This window comes from Peromyscus leucopus, chromosome 17 (assembly GCF_004664715.2).
Source record: "Peromyscus leucopus breed LL Stock chromosome 17, UCI_PerLeu_2.1, whole genome shotgun sequence".
Taxonomy (NCBI): Eukaryota; Metazoa; Chordata; class Mammalia; order Rodentia; family Cricetidae; genus Peromyscus; species Peromyscus leucopus.
In genome coordinates, this window is record NC_051077.1 from 52174670 (window position 1) to 52190020 (window position 15351).

Consider the following 15351-nt stretch of genomic DNA (forward strand, 5'->3'; position numbering starts at 1 on the left):
TTCTCAGAAAACTGGGAATTAATATACCTCATGATCCAGCAATACCACTCTTGGGCATATACTCAAAGGTTATACATTCATACCACAAGGACAGTTGCTCAACTATGTTCATAGCAGCATTATTAGTGATAGCCAGAACCTGGAAACAGCCTTGTTGCCCATCATCAGGCATTGATCCACATAGACCTGAAAAACCTTTTAAACGATTCTGAATACACAGAAATGGAGCCAAGAGCAGCTTCCTAATTTATGTCTCTCATTCAGACCATGGTACAGAGATGCTATTATGAGATTGAGCACAACATGGCAGATCCCTGCCATGGTACACAGAGGCATCTCCAAGCCTCACAGCATGCTGTATGGCAAATTTAGCTTTTTCTATAAGGTTTCTGGGCTTCATGCTGCTTGATGGAGGCATAGACACACTGCTTCCCAGAGTTGGCAATAAATGTACCTCTGTCGTGCTGAGTTGGGCATGGCCAGCAGCAAAAGTTACCACTTCAGTCCTAGACACACAACTTAGCAGTTTAAAAAGTCTCCTGGTCAGAAAAGGATAAACCAGACTCAGGCAGAAAGGCCTCTAACAGGTAACAGTGTGTTTAAAAAATGTATGTAGCCTTGGGAAAAATAAAGAAAATGGGTATAGGCAATTATAGAAAGAAATAAATGGTTTTTTAAAAATAAAACAAAGTCTTTAAAGAGACAATAAAAATAATATAAAATAAAAAAGCCACATAAGATGAAATATACACAGAGAGTCTGGATACTATATGTTATTATGTTGTCTTTTAATTGTTTGAAGACTGAAGAAGGAACAGCAGCTGCTAAGACACATTTGATTATAAATATTGCTAGATTAATTCAACATACATATTCTAAAGTTATCTTGTCTTCAAATTTTGGGTCTAAGAATATGTTGCTTTGGAAAAAGAGGTTCCGTTTTTGTTTCCACAGAAGATAAGAAGCTGTGGATTCCTTCTGGGTTAATATGGCTGCATCAAGGAAGATCCTCTGAGAGGTCTCCAATGGGATTCAACATCAAGAACAAATTCAAGGAAAACTGGCTGAGATGGTCCAGTCAGGGCTTGACCATAATCCTAAATTTTCTCAGGGTCCTCCAAAGATTACCAATGCCTCCAATCAGCAGGAAATGGCCAAGAAAACTATGCTCACATTCCCAGAAAATGGATTATGGAGGTTTGTCTTTGTTTAGGGGGTTTGGTTAAAAATTGTTATTGGTCATAGTCAATCTCTTTCTAAAAGAAGAAAGGGGGATATAATATAGAAATGATGGGAAGAAACGGTAGATTATTGAATCTATTTTCACCTAAAAACAACTATTAATCTCATGTATTTTACATTAGTATAAATTTTGGTTTATTAATACAAATTTAAAGTTAATTTTATTATACTGTATGTATATTTCTAGTCTTGTTTAGGGTATTATGTTCATGCAGCTTATTAAAAAATGTAATATAGCTGGGCAGTGGTGGTGCATGTCTTTAATCCCAGCACTCGGGAGGCAAAGGCAGGTGGATCTCTGTGAGTCTGAGACCAGCCTGGGCTATAGAGTGAGTTCCAGAAAAGGCTCCAAAGCTACACAGAGAAACCCTGTCTCAAAAAAACCCAAAAAATGTAATATATAATTATAAAATATAACTTAATAGTCATCTTAATAGTCAAAATTATAGTCATGTTAGTTAGCTTCTCTAGGTATACAGAGTTATATTTCAGATAGGCAGGTAATCTTCAAACATTTCAAAGACCTACAGCATATGGCATTTAAAATATTTAAGAACTTAGACTTTTCTGGACAGTGAGACATGTCTGCTCCTGGTAGCACCAGTTACTTCAAAGAAGATGATGGGCATCAAAGAAACTTATTATGGAGTTTGTTTACAATATGAAAAAGGCTATTCATTTGGGCAAGAAACTGTTCTTGCCCAGACTGCTTGACAGTATATTGTATAAACCAGACATACAGGACCCATGGGAAAGTGACCACTGAACTTTGCCAAAACAAGGTGAGATTATCCTTCAGGTTCCTGCTTCACAGAAGATACTGCCAGACATTCTGCAGGGCACAGAGGAAAGTGACTGACAAACCTTGCCAAAATAGGCAGGACAGTTCTCAAATTTCCTGCTTCACTGAAAAGTCTGCCAGCTCTCTAGGCCTATAGGCTGAAGATGGATGCCCTAATGCTACAAAAGAACTTTTGGTGACTGTCCAAGCAACCAAATGTCTCTTCTCATTTCTAGAATATTGGAAGTTGTTTGCAATGCACTTCCTATTTACTCAGATAATATCCTTCTGGGGCCTTTGGTGGAGTTGAAGACTAGATAGTTATAGTTTTCCTTGGTCATGATAAAATGTAAATTAGATATGAAAATTTAGACTCACAAAAATTGGATAGATGATAGAGTATTTTCTTTAATTTTGCCAAATACAAATAGACTAGATATTGTAACTGTAATTCTTGCTTGGTAACTGTTTTGTTATATATAATTTTAATATATTAAAATGAAAACCTTCCTTTTTGATTGGACAGAAAAGGAAAAAAGCTGTGGGATCATTTTTCTGTATTCTGTAAACATGTGTTGCTGCCATTGGTTAATAAAGAAGCTGCTATGGCCTATGATAAGACAGAATAGAGCCAGGCAGGAAATCCAAGCAGAAATACAGGGAAGAGAAGGGCAGAGGTCAGAGGAGATGCTGCAAGCTGCTGCCAGGAGAAGCAAGATGTGAGAGAACAGGTAATGCCACAAAACCACATGGCAAAGCATAGATTAATAGGAATGGACTGAGTTAAGTTGTAAGAGCTAGTTAGTAATGAAACTAAGCCATAGACTAAATAGTTTAGAATTAATATAAGCCCCTATATGTTTATTTGGGGTTGGATTTTTAAAGAGCAACTTGTTTAGAAATGTTTTACATTGCTGTAGATTTTAGTTTATTGATACAAACTTAAAGTTAATTTTGTTTTACTGTATATATATTTCTACTCTTGTTGGAAGTATTATGTTTAGATAACTCATTTAAATTGTAATGGATAATTACAATTAGTCTTCTATGATAATCAAACTTATGGTCATGTTAGTTTAGTTTTCTAGGTATATATAGATATATTTCAGACAGATAGGTAATCTTCAAACACTTCAAAGACAGAATATGGCATTTAAAATATTTTTTAAAATTCAGACTTTCTGGACAGTGAGACATGTCTGCTCCTGGCAGCACCAGATTTGCTTCAGAGAGGAGGATGAACATCAAAGACACTCCATATGGAGCTTATATTCAGCTTGGCAAAAATAGCCATTTGGGTAAGAAACTGTTCTTGCCTGGACTGCTTGAAAAAATTGTATTGACTGGATATGCAGGACCCATAGGAAGGTGACCACTCAACTTTGCTTGGCAAAATGGTCCTTCAGGTTCCTGCTTTGCAGAGGAAATTGCCAGACATTCTACAGGACACAGAGAGAAGTGACTGAGAGACTCTAGGCCTGTGTGCTGAAGACAGATGCCCCAACTTTACAGAGAAACTTTGAATGACTGTCCAGGCTGCCAGCTGTCTCTGTCTACTCTTCCAAGACTCTTGAAAGTTGCTTGCATCCTTTTCCCATTTCTCAGGTAATATTATATCCTTCTGAGGTCTTTGATGTAGTTGAAGACTAGAGATAGTTATAATTTTCCTTAGTTATGATAAAAGATAAGTTAGATATGAAAATTTAGACTCACAAATATAAGACAGATAGGATATCTTCTTTAATTTTGCCAAATAGACTAGTTATTATAAATAGACTAGATATTATAACTGTAATTCTTGCTTGATAATTGTTTTGTTATCTGTAATTTTACTATGTGAAAGTTAAAACCTCCCTTTTTGAAAAAAAGAAAAGGGGAAGTGCTGTGGGATGTTCTGAATGTGTTGCTCTGATTGGTTATTAATAAAACACTGATTGGCCAATAGCCAGACAGGAAGTATAGGCATGACAAGCAGAGAAGAGAATTCTGGGAAGTGGAAGGTTGAGGCAGAGAGACACTGTCAGCCACCACCATGAAAAGCAGCATGTGAAGATGCCGGTAAGCCAAGAGCCACATGGCAAAGTATAGATTAATAGAAATGGGTTAATTTAAGATGTAAGAACTAGATAGCTAGAAGTCTGAGCCATTAGAGCAAACAGTTTAAATAATGTAAGAGTCTGTGTGCTTATGTTATAACTGGGCTGTGGGACTGCCAGGGCTTGGCGGGAGCTGGAGCAAAACTTTCCAGCTACACTGGATGGCTACAGAATGGGGTGGGACACAGGAAAACTTCTGTCTACACAATCTAGATGGCCCTCAACCAAAGGCTGGATAAAGAAAATATGGTACATTTACACAATGGAGTATTACTCAGCTGTAAAACAATGACATCATGAAATTTTCAGACAAATGGATGGAACTAGAAAAACATCCTGAGTGAGGTAAACCAACCAGAAAGACAAACATGGTATGTACTCACTCATAAGTGGATACTAGATGTAAAGCAAAGGATAACCAGGCTACAATACACAACCCCAGAGAAGCTAGTTAACAAGGAGGACCCTAAGAGAGACATGCATGGATCCCTTTAGGAAGGGGAAATAGATAAATTCCCCTGAGTAAATTGGGAGTGTGGGAGGAGGGGGAAAAATAAGAAGAGGTGGCAAGAGAACATGAGGGAATATGATGGTCAAGTTGGGGGAGAGACAGAGAAGGAGAGCAAGGAAAGAGATGTTTTATTTTATTTTTTGTTTTTCAAGATAGTGTTCCTCTGTGTAGCTTTTTGGAGCCTGTCTTTGATCTTGCTCTGTAGACCAGGCTGGCCTTGAACTCATGGAGATCTGCCTGCTTCTGCCTCTGCCTCTGCCTCTGTCTCTGCCTTCCAAGTGCTGGGATTAAAGGCATGTGCCACCATCACCCAGCTAGGAAAGAGATATTTTAAAAGAGGGAGCCATTATTGGGTTAGGGAGAAATATGGTACTAGGGAAATTCCCAGGAACCCATGAAGGTGACCCTAGCTAAGACTCCAAGCAATAGTGGAGATGATCCCTGAACTGGCCTTCCCCTGTAATCAGATTGATGTCATCATAGAACCTTCATCCAGTAACTGATGGAAGCATATGCAGAGATCCACAGCTAAGCACTGGGTGGCACTCCTGGAGTTCAGTTGAAGAGAGGGAGGAGGGATTATATGAGCAAAAGGGTAAGGTCATGATGGGGAAACCCACTGAGATAGCTGACTGGAGCTAGTTGGAGCTCACTGACTCTGGACTGACAGCTGGGGAATTTGCATGGGACAGAACTAGGACCTCTGAATATGGGCGACAATTGTGTGGCTTGGGCAGTTTCTGGGGCCACTGGCAGTGGAATAGGATTTATACCTAGTGCATGAACTGGCTTTTTGGAGCCCATTCTCTATGGAGGGATACCTCCAGCCTCGATACGGGGGTGGGGGGTGGGGCTTGGTCTTGCCTCAACTTGATATGCCAGACTTTGTTGACTTTCCATGGGAGGCCTTACCATTTCTGAGGAGTGGATGGGGTGGGGTAAGGGGAAGGTAAGGGGTGAGCTGGAGGAGGGGAGGGAGGGGGAATTGTGGTCAGTATGTAAAATAAAAAGAAACTTTTAAATAAAAAATGAAAAAGAAAAAAGGAATATTTAACAATTTAACAATCAATGTATTATCCATTAAAATCACTTAAATAGCAAAACCCCAAGCAATCATAACAAAAGTTGAAAAACCCAGATATGTCCAAGAAATGGGGAAAGGGGAGCTATTGAGTTTGAGAAAAGAAAATAAAACTCTACAGAAACTCCCCCATATCCACAAATTTCCAGGGACTAATAAAGTATTATAGCCAATTTTTAGAATATAAAAATACATGAAACTCCATCATTTTCTAAAAAAAAGAATAATGAATTAGATGTATAATCCATTAAAATGTGTAATGAATTAGATGTATAATTAATTAAAACACGCAACAGAGACAGCATTACTGATGAAAGACACAAACCTAAAAATATGCCATGATCCTTCAAAGCAAGAAGTACAAGATTCTAGTAAGACAACAATAAGAACAAACCATGAGCCAGCACTTACACTGTGGGACTCTAGTACTCTGCTTTGCCAATAATAGAAAATGGCGTCTTTTTGAGGCTCTTCCAGAATTCAGGAGACTTACTTGAAGTAATTCTGATGTTTCAACATTGAAGATTAAATAGTTTTAACTAATAAAACTATTTCATTCTCTAAAGATATAGGAAATGAAGCCTTTTGTGATCAGTTAGAAACTATTTTATGTTCCCTCTGATTAATGATTGGATGTAATTCTGGATCATAGTAAGACAAGGTAATACAAACCTTTTAAATTGAAAAGCAAGATAACAGGTTTTTTAATTGTATGATTTGTACTAAATTCCTAAAGCAACTTGTTTTGCTCCAATTGTTTCATAAGCCATAAGGACTTTTGGAAAAAAAAAACAATTTAATCCCATTTTTATGTGTGTTTTTTATGTTTTTATGTATGCATGCAAGAATGTCGTGTGTGTGTGTGTGTGTGTGTGTGTGTGTGTGTGTGTGTGTGTGTGTGTGTGTAAAGAGAAAAGAGCTTTGTCAGATACTCTGGATCTGGAGTTGAAAGTTCATGTGAGCCTCCCAAGATGGGCATTAGGATCTAAACACAGGCCATCCCCAAGAAGAAAGAGTATGTGCTGAGCCCCCTGTCTAGCCCCAAAGTACATTTCATATAATAAACTAGAAGTATTTCACATATGAACAAAACAATAAAAGAAGTAAATAAATGGTGACTTGTTATATGAACATGATGAATCAATATTAAGATGTTTGGCATGTTCAATTTGCAGCATAAATTCAACATACCCAAAGAAAACTTGCAACAATTTATGATAGAAATGCTGTTTCTAAAGGTATATGGAAAGGTGAAAAGCTTAGAATGCTCAATAGAATTAAGAAGAAATACACACATTGACAGAATCTGACTTCTGTGTTTAACAGAAAACGACATCAAGAAAGGGTGATATGTTTGTGGAACAATAAGCTGGCAGAGCGAAAAAGCTAAAAACAACAGCACAGAACTGTGGTCACGTTTTAAACAAAGGACCAAAGCAAACTCAGCCAGGAAGTATGTAATCTTGAAAGATGTTATCCGCCTGCCTACTATTCCATAGGGATAGAAAGTATGTACACAAAGACTTCAGAACTCCCCCAAAACTGACTTAAAGTGAACCCCAAACTCTTAGGTTACTGATCCTCCAGCTGCTATTATGCCAAGCAGAGAGACCCCATTCTCTACAACTTTCTCTGGACATGGGGGGAATCAGAAACCCTGCTATACCTCTGCAGCCCACACTTCCAATTGTGGTTTCAACAAATACAGCCACACTTATGCTCAAAGAAATATCAAATATGAATGTTTTCTATCAAATATTATCAAACTTGGTTTTAAGGTATGGAATTCAAATATCTATATCTCCCCCACTCAGCAAAGTCTTGTTTATTCCCCAGCCTACTTCCGTATTCTAGGAATTTGATGGCCTGGAGCAGTGACCTTGCTCTCCTTGAAGAAGTCTTGCTTCCCTTCCTCATTCATGTCCTATGCACCATTTCCTTTCAGATTCACTCAGTGAGTAAGATTGTGAGGGCCAACCCCAGATACTGGGGACAAAACACAGTCACTACTTTCCTTAGAATAAAATCAAGTGCAGTTACTGTCTAGGAGAGTTCCCTTTTCAAATGCACACTCACACTCCTGATCAAGAGAAAAGTTAGCCATGTCCAGACACTTGAAACAATTTAGAGGGTAGCCTGGGAACTTAGCTTACCTGAGGAACAACCTGAGATTGCCACCCTGGGTAGATACTGCCCACCATCTTCTGTAGTGGTCCTGTGCCTCTTGAACTCTCTAGGTCATCAAAAGAATCCAGAGGATGGAAGTTTCTGGACGTCACAGTGAGGGCAGGTCTAAGGGAGTTACCAGGGCAACAAGGAACACTCTGTGCATAGATGAGGTGTAAGAAATGATGTGGAGAACAAAAATGTATTCCTTTAGTGGTTAGGTTTTCTTGGGATCGAGATGTGTTTGACCTGAAACTTGTGTGCAAGAAAACTCTTTAGAGAGCACAACATAAACCAAGACAGGAAAACAGCCTAGGTAGAAAGAGCTCTAAAGAAAAAGAAAGTCAAAGAAAGAAACTAAAGAAAGGAAACCTTTCCCCTAAACAGAGGGGAGCCAAATCCTCTAGCTGTGCTACAGGCTCCCTTAATATAACTCGCCCTACTCTAAGGAGACATTGAACAACACGAAGTCTGCAAACTGACCTTTAAGTCCCTATCTTTCCTCTCTGTGCATGGCATTACTCATTGTTTCCCTCCCCACCCAGCACCCACAGACTTTGGGAAACCTTGAATCAATTCTGGTGGAAGGGACAAAGGCAGTCTCTGTGTAATTAAGTCTGTCTTAGATAAGGATGTTTGCACTGCTTTCTGAGTAAAAGGGTCCCAAAAGTCTTCCAGATTTTAATTTAAGATGAACTATTTGAAAAAGTTTGTTTCCAAACATTTTAAATGCCAGCACACATGAAGGGTTTCAGATCTATCTAATCTCAGCCCACAGCATACTGAATAAATTGGTGCCTAGAAACATGTTGTACCTGGGACTTGAGGAGGAAAAAACCCTGGATGACAATGTAATTCATGTATAAAAAATATAAACTTCACTGTCTCTGACTGGGATCATGGAATTCTTTCCTCTGTTCCTTTTGCTATTTTGAGCTAATCTGCCTAGGTTATAGATATGTATAAACAAACATGTCTTAAAAAAAAAAAAAAGGAGTGACAGTGCACATTTAACCTGAGATGTGTGGATCCTGCAGAGACTTTTGCCTGATGGGAGATGGGCTCACCTTCTGATCAAAAAGGAACCATGTTTGTAAGTGCCTGTGTTTGCTTATTGGGCCAATATGGCCTGATATGGCCATTGGAAAGGCCACAACACAATTGAGGCTGTGATAATTTTATTGAGAGCTATCAGATTTTAAATTGTTAGTGGTGATGGGGACATGCTATTGTGCATGATAAGCTGTATTCCTAGCCCAGGAAGAGCCCTTTTTGTCAATGTAAACATACAGTTGTCTTAGGGATTACCTCAAACCTCTAAGTTTCTTTTCTTTTTGGTTTTTCAAGACAGGGTTTCTCTGTGTAGCTTTGCGCCTTTCCTGGAACTCGCTTTGGAGACCAGGCTGGCCTCGAACTCACAGAGATCCACCTGCCTCTGCCTCCCACGTGCTGGGATTAAACGTGTGCACCACCACCGCCCAGCGCAACCAGATTTTTATACTTTTATCAGAAACAGAATATAGTGGCAATTGCCGGGATCAATACATTTGTAGTTGCCAGGATACAAGGCATAGGGTACACAAGATTAATGTTCAAGACCAATTGTCACACTGCCTTAGTGACTACTATGGGAACATACAGAGAAACGCAAAGCAGCCTCAATGTTTACTGCCTGTGGGAGTGCATCAGTCTCTCGGGAACTGGAAGCCACATTATGCCCCAGGAGCCATGGACTCTAACCTGAAAAATCTATGATGCATCCCTCTCAAGGCAGCTAGGCCAAGTCAACTCTATGGTTCCCTGCACAGGTGGTTTGTTCCCATCTTACTGGCGATTACATCACAATGAAAGCAGCAGTGTGTCTTGGCCATCATGTTTACTAATGGTTTCTTAAAAAACGTAAATGCCATGTGACTTCCTCGTTAAAGTGAAATAAAACAAAATAAACACATCCATAAATTTCCTGCTGCCACCGAACCCTTAAAGGATTACCTCATTTATACTAAAGAAGTTAGTTTTGTTTCATTTTTGACACACTGCTTTATCTGATAGATATAATGGGGAAGTGAAGCATTTTCTTAGCCATGTGCCTCCAATATTAGCAAAGTATCTGGCACTTTTAAATGCTTAGGCTTGGAAGGTTCATGTAAATTTACATCAGCCTAGAATCAGTCTTGGGGAGGCAAGGCCCTACCAGAACCAAAAGAATAGAAAACCAGGAGCTAGAAAAGCTATTGCCAGCAGTCAGGCTTTACAGCATCAGGCTGGAGAGGAAGGCTATGCTGGCCTCAATGGTTTGCCCCAGCTTCCTACCTGAAATCTCCAAGATGTTTTCTCTAAGAAATCCTTTAGTCCATTTTTGCCCTACCATGCCCTAAAAACAATGTTTTGATTTTGGTTTTCTAGTCTCTTCATAGGCATCAGTGAACCATCCCTTTCAGACAAGTTGGTCTTCATGCCTGCAAATTCATTTTCTCTCCTTACACGGAGCATAAACTCCAGCATGAGACATTGGGCCTGTGTCCTTGTGGGCTCCCACTGCTGCCTATTTACCACGTTTGAGATAAACTCAGTTGTGTGGCTTTGGTCAAGTGGTCAGCCACTTCTAAGGCCACTGCTTTCAAATTCTCTCCTGAACATTCTTTGCACACTTCCCTCATTTTGTGCAGATTTAGGCTTAAATTTGTCTTGAAGTTAGTTTTCTTCTAAGTTAGTTTCTGATGCTATCAATCTTATTTCTTACGGGTCATTAGGGCTGAAGTAAAGATGAACTGAAAACAGCACTCATATCTTATTACTATGAATAACATGTATATGGGTATGAATACATGGCTCAGCAGCTAAAGACAGTGGCTTTTTGTCCACAGGGCCTGGCTTTGATTCCCAGCACCCAAAAGACATCTCACAACTGTAGCAGGAATCTTAAAGGTTCTTATTAATAAAATCAGACCCGAGCCGAGTTATTGGGGTCCATGCTGGTAGATCAGAGAGACAGAACAAGCCACAGCTATCTCACCTCGCCGGATCCTCAGCTGGTCTTGTCTCCTCAGACTGGAGGCCTCTGAGTCCTCATCCGGAATGGGTCTCAGCTGAATTACTGCTCAAAAGCCTGAATGCTTAACCAGCCAAAATCTTAACCAGCCAAATGCTTAACCAGCCAAATGCTTCTAGTTTCTGGTCCTCACGCCTTATATATCTTCCTGTTTTCTACCACCACTCCCTGGGATTAAAGGCTGGCTTTCTGGGATTAAAGGCGTGTCACCATGCTTGGCTATTTCCAATGTGGCCTTGAACTCACAGAGATCCAGAGGGATTTCTATCTCTGGAATGCTAGGATTAAAGGTGTGAGTGCCACCATTTTCTAGCCTTTGTATCTAGTGGCTGTCTGTTCTCTGACCCCAGATAAATTTATTAGAATACACAATACCACCACACACAACTGTCTGTATTTCACTGTCATTTCAACCATTGGAGATCTGACATTCTCTTCTTGTCTCCACTGGTACCTGGAATTCAACTGTTTTACAGGCTGGCAAAACTTATACACCTAAAATAAATTAACTTTAATTAAAAAATAACACATGTGAAGTAAACCTTTTCTTCAATATGAAGTCACATGCCTGTCTCTACACCATTTGCATACCTAGTACCCAAGGAGGCCAAAACAGTGCCTCATATCTTGTGAACCTGGAATTACAGGTAGAACTGAGCTATCTGACATGGGTGCTACGAACCAAACTTGGGTACCTAACAGGATCATTACTACTGAGCCAACTCTCCAGCTACCAAATCAGTCATTATAATGCAGTAGATGAAGAGGCTCCATTACTCCTTTTGCTACATGGTCATTGAATGAGTCAATGGATTTCTAGCCCTGTGAATGGACTCTCCTCGTTGTTTCTTATTGTCATAATTAACACATTTCTCTTGATGTGAGTAAAGAAAACAAAAGGATTTGTAGGATACAGATGAGTTCAGCCAGATTATATAAGAAAAGTTCCATAATCTTTTTTTTTTTTGAGAAAGGATCTTTCTATGTAGCAACAGCTGTCCTGGGATTCACTATCTCAACCACACCTTCCTAAAATTCAGAGAGATCCTCTAGACTTTGTATCCCAAGTGCTGCAGTCACATGAACCACTATGCTCAGCTGGGATATATTGTTTTAATGACCTATGTTTGAATCAGAGAATAAAAAATATAGTGCAAATTTTAAACAGGAACAATCATTGTATTGATGAACAGTAATTCTACTTAAAATTCTACAATGTATTAATTTCAACCGGCAAGTAATTTTATTTGTTCTCAATATTTAGGTTATTCTCTTCACTTTCCTGACTTCAACTTTTAAAACTGTTTTAACAGTGTGTACACACTTATGCCACAGTATGCATGTGACACCCACAGAACAACGTACAGGTGTAATTACTCCTTCACCTATGTGAGTTCTAGTGATCAAATGCAGGGAGTCAAGTTTGGCTGCAAGTGACCGCATTGGCCTTATTTGGGTTTTAACATTGTTTTTCTATATGCTGGTGTTTGGGTGTGCATATGCCACAGCCCAAGTATACAACAAAAGAAAGACTTGTAGGAGCACTATGGGTCTCCAAGAGACTGAACTCAGGTAACCAGGCTTAGTAACAACCAAATTTACTCACTGAGACAATTCCCTGGAATTCATTTGTGGTTCTGAGAAAGCGTTATGAACAAGTGTTTACTTCTCAGAAGAAACTAATACAATCCAAAAATGGCAATATATCATATTCATTTGCAAATAGGATTAATTATTCAAACTATTCTATGTTCCTCTATCTTTAAATGTTTATAATTTTAATAGATAACATTTTATTGATACAATGTCTCTACTAATCATAGTCAAGTACCAGTGAGATGCTTCATTAGGGTAAAAAATGTCTGTGGTGTGCAAGGCTGGCAATCTGATTTCATCACCATACAAAGAGGACCAAAAGAATTTTCTCAAGTTTTCTTCAGGTCTCAACATGTCTGCTATGCCCTACAAACCCATAATCAGCACACACACACACACACATTTTTTTTCTAAAATAAATCTCAATTCCCTGACATTATCTGGCATCTCTAGATAACTCCCTTAGGAGGCAATACTTCAAGAGGGAGTGCCAAGCGGATAAACATGGGTTCATAAAGTAGGAACATCAAATAATATATACATATCTATAGCACATCAAACTATGAGATACACAGTTGATTGCTGATTATTCTACTTTATTATATCTCTACCAGATAGATGAAAATGCTACTTTGAATACACAGATGAGGTATTTTAATGTTTCTGACATTCTCTTCTATTAAGCATTTGAATATTAACAGTTTTAAAAAGTATTGACAAAACAGGACACATTGGAGGCACATCTTCTATTGTTGGACTTGTACTCAGAAGGCTGACACATGAGAAACATCTGTTCAAATGTAGCCTTGACTGTTTACTGATATCCACGCCAGGCTGGATCACAAACCATGTCTGAAGGAAATTTGTGAAAATATGAAAAACAAAACAAGTAACAACAATCCATCACCCTTTCACAGACACCTTTACTTGAAAAGTATTGTCATACACTGCCCAATACTTACATAAACAATGGACCCCTTAGATGATGGGCATTCTATCCTATACACATCAGCAGAACAATACCTGTTACCAATTGAAAGCACAATAGATGAACAGAAGCCAGAAAATGAATGTATGAACCACCAAATAAACTTCAGTAACGGGATTTGTCATATATACAGAATTCGTCAACAGCTACTCCAAAAGCTTCAAAACACAAGCCATGATACTGTGATCTCCACCATCAGACTTGAGTGCACATGCTAAATAATTTACTTGCTTCAAGCCTATGATGAAAAAAGAGATTAAACAAGAGTTTTTTTCTTTGAAACTGAAGACAACTGTGATGTCTAAATCACATGAATAGGGTTTTCCTCATGTATGAGTTCTTCCCTATTTCCTTATGTTAAGATGACATATAAAGGCTTTAAAAATATTTACAGGGCTAGAGACAGGGCCAGTTAAGTCAAGCTCATGCCAAGGAACTAGGTGAGGTTTCCCCCCCACAACTTTCTGTAATTGCTTTTAGAAATTCAGGAAGATGCCGGGCGGTGGTGGCGCACGCCTTTAATCCCAGCACTTGGGAGGCAGAGCCAGGCGGATCGCTGTGAGTTCGAGGCCAGCCTGGGCTACCAAGTGAGCTCCAGGAAAGGAGCAAAACTATGCAGAGAAACCCTGTCTCGAAAAACCAAAAAAGAAAAAAAAAAAAAAAAGAAATTCAGGAAGATTACAAGGTCTAACTTTCTTGGGTACCATCAAGAACATGCATATACCCAAAGACACACATCCATCACATTTTGAGACAGGGTTTCTCTATGTAGTTTTGGTGCCTGGCCTGGATCTCACTCTGTAGACCAGGATGGCCTCGAACTCAGAGAGATCTGCCTGGCTCTGCCTCCCGAGTGCTAGCACCGCCCAGCCGCATAAAACATTTAAAACAAATTGTTAAACATGTTTTCACTTACGACAATTTTTCTTGTGTAAACATTCATTCCTGTAACCCACAGGTTGAGGCATCTAGAAACTTACATAGAGTTTTTCTTCAACATGAATTAGTTCATGTAAAAGAAAACAAGCATGTAGCCTTCAAAAACAGACAATCAATAATTCTCAGTTGTTGGTACCATTTGGAAAATTTTAGAAATGCTACCCTTTTGAGGGAATATGTCACTCATTGTGAGTTTTGAGATTTTAAATCCTCATACCACTTCCAGTTCCCATTCTCTGCCCCACATTTCAGGTCAAGGGCATGAACTCTGAGCTTTGCCCTGCCTCTCTCATGAAGATCATAACCATAAGCTAAATTAAGCTCTTTTTATTTTTGGTTTTCTAAGACAGGGTTTCTCTGTGTTGCTTTGGAGCCTGTCCTGAAACTTGCTCTGTAGACCAGGCTGGCCTCAAACTCACAGAGATCTGCCTGCCTCTGCCTCCTGAGTGCTGGGATTAAAGGTGTGTGCCACCACACCCAGCTAAGCTCTTTTATAAATTGCCTCAAATACTGTTTTTAATCAGTATCTTAATTAGGGTTTCTATTGCTGTGAAAAGACATCATGACCATGGGCAAAGATTATGAAAGAAAACATTGAATTGAGGTGTTGGCTTACAGTTCAGAGGTTCAGGCTATTATCGTCATGGTGGAGAACATGGTAGTGTGCAGACAGACATGGTGCTGGCTATATCTTGATCAGAAGGTAACAGGAAGTGGACTGACTGTCACACTGAGTGAACCTTGAAAAAGAGATCTCAAAGCTTCCCTCCACATTAACACACTTCCTCCAACAAAGTGAAAATCCCTATGAGCTTATGGGGACCAATTACATTCAAACCACACAGAAAGAGAAAAGGCACTAGTACACTTCCATAAAGTTTTACTCTGGATGAGTTATT

The 15351-nt window shown here is 39.2% G+C and overlaps 1 long non-coding RNA gene across 1 annotated transcript; it reads right to left on the reverse strand.

Moving 5' to 3' along the window:
* Positions 1-11888: 11888 nt before the first annotated feature.
* On the reverse strand, positions 11889-14077 carry LOC119089234. Its single transcript, XR_005093110.1, has 2 exons — positions 13488-14077; positions 11889-13377 (listed from the first exon to the last, which is right to left on the reverse strand). It is a non-coding gene; the product is annotated as an uncharacterized LOC119089234 (long non-coding RNA).
* Positions 14078-15351: the final 1274 nt, after the last annotated feature.